Source organism: Rhagoletis pomonella, unplaced genomic scaffold (genome assembly GCF_013731165.1).
Source record: "Rhagoletis pomonella isolate Grant_MI unplaced genomic scaffold, Rhpom_1.0 Rhpom_scaffold_21227, whole genome shotgun sequence".
Taxonomy (NCBI): Eukaryota; Metazoa; Arthropoda; class Insecta; order Diptera; family Tephritidae; genus Rhagoletis; species Rhagoletis pomonella.
In genome coordinates this window covers 1-2,315 of record NW_023479741.1, presented here as the reverse complement: position 1 = coordinate 2,315, position 2,315 = coordinate 1, and the positions used below count along the sequence as shown (strand labels likewise).

The 2,315-nt window shown below is 34.9% G+C and overlaps 1 long non-coding RNA gene across 1 annotated transcript; it reads right to left on the bottom strand.

Annotated features, from left to right (window-relative positions):
- Positions 1–797, bottom strand: LOC118732498. Its single transcript, XR_004992141.1, has 3 exons — positions 627–797; positions 90–245; positions 1–13 (listed from the first exon to the last, which is right to left on the bottom strand). It is a non-coding gene; the product is annotated as an uncharacterized LOC118732498 (long non-coding RNA).
- Positions 798–2,315: the final 1,518 nt, after the last annotated feature.

Genomic DNA, 2,315 nt, shown 5'->3' with positions numbered 1-2,315 from the left:
ACTGCGACGAAAGCTTTTGACGAAAATTAAAAAGTTAGTTGTATGTATGTAAATACATGCTTATTTCATTTCGGTATAGATGTAACAACCTTGAGAAAGGCCCACTGCTGCGTTTTGTAATCTGCTCAAGAATTTTGCCGACTACAGCAATATTACCAATGCGTGCTGCTTCCAGCAGATCTTGATCTTTGCCCATTGCAACTTGCAGCGCAGTTGGTGGATACTTCAAAATGCTATAACGATTACTAGAAAGAAGACATAAATAAAAGAAAGTTAGTGAAAAACATGACTAATCGGGCACACGTTCTGATTACATCTGTAAATTATCTTGTTGAGCAATGCTATTAGATACATTGGTTCAACACAGATTTCTGTAGATTCACCTAACTCTACGTTACACTTAGATGACTTTATCTTGATTTTGAAGAAACAATTTAGAAATAACCAAATAACGGACTTCTTGCAATTAGTCAATTATCAACAATTGTTGCTAATTGTTATCTACGCCAACGAAACATTTGTTTACTTTATGCTCAAGGTCTCTACACCCACTCAATGCCACGAAATGTGTATGTCTTCATTGAATAGTCGCACAGCTTGAAACCTTTACAATCGTTTGAAATTACCAATTTGGCACACAAAATCGTATTCGTCATAACTTTCGCACGTATTTCCATTTATTATAAATATAAATTTCTCTGCCCAAAAACCACCAATGCAATTTTCTGCCCGTTCTATTTTCCAAGTTGTCCGGGAGTTGCCGGACTATTAAAGGTTGACAATTGAATTATTAACACGGTCCGCTGAGATAGTTTTGTAAACTTAATTTTAATCGAATTGTCTCGGGGAAAGGTTACATAATGATTCAGTTCAATAGCGGTGTTTACATAATCATAATCATAATGTTGGATTTGACAAGAGCTATTTAATGTTAAAAAGGCTTTGAAATATTTAACTTTCCAAAAAGTTCATGAGACTGAAATTAATTTCACAAAAATTGTTTTGGGTGGATTTCTTTAGTGGTGGCAACACATTACAAAATTACTTCATTGAGTGAACTCAGCAACTCATTTAAATAGCTGCCAACACGGTTGCCAATTGTTAAAAAAAATAAGAAATCAAAATCTCACGATATAGAGAGACAAAGGAGGCGCATTCCAAGGCACATAAATACAGGTAGAAGCCAAAATGACGTTGCTCTTATGAGAACCAAACCTTTAAACTTCAACTTGATTTTATTTTATTTCCTATATTTCGTTACGCTTTGAATGTCATATCGTTGTTTTTTTTTGAATGTTCGTTAATAACAAATTTTAATTTGCATTTGAATTTTTGTAGTGTTGTGCGGTTTATACTTAGTGTATGTGTTAAAAATGCAACACCTGAAGCGTTGTGTTTTATGTGGTGTTAAATATAAGGCAGATACCACTAATTTTTTAACGTGCCTCAATGTCCTTCGCGTAAGGAACGTTGCGAAAGCAGCTGTGGGCAGAGCTGCCGTGCTGTGCGTTAAACATTTTAAAGAAGTAGATTCCACAAATACACCGGGAGGTACAGGAAAGGCACGTTTGAAGCCAAGTGCTGTTCCTATGACCCTTATGCCGAAAAGTCCCTCCAACAACACTGCAACTCATAAAACAAAAACAGAAAACAACATACACGTTTTATCAGATTTTAACTAAAGAAAATAAATAAAGAAGAATAAACTTCAAATATACTTAAAAACGTCAACCAGTGAAATGTATTTTTTTATTTTTCCTTACACACGCTCATTTTTATTTTTACTCTCCCGAAAACTTTGACTTTTGTAGGTTTGATGTCAATTTGGCTTCTACCTGTTTTTATTGTACCATGGGCGCATTCAGCACTACCGCTACTTTGGTTTTGGCGAATTTGACAGCATCAGCTGTTCGTGTGACGTCAGCATAGAATTGTCCGCGATAAGTTTGTTCTCGTACGAATAGTTACTAATAATTATTACTAGTTTTTTCAAATGAACATTTTTAACTATAAAAAATGCAGAAACAATTTGCTAAGAACTCGCGTTACTAATTTCTACTAGCTCAGTGTTTCATTATTCTTCTTTATTTGGCTATTTCTGGGCGTAATATTAAATTTTTCTTCGATCTTAAATTTTCGGTTCGAAAAGTAGATGAAGAGACAACTACGATTTGTTTACAAATGGCGGCTGCGTCTTTTTTTTGTCTCCTCCATCTCCTCTATTCGTTGTGAACGTGACGTCGTCACTCACAAGAATGCGCAATCTTGTGTTCTATCATTCTTGACCAAAATCTTAAGGAAAACAGCCAAATTGA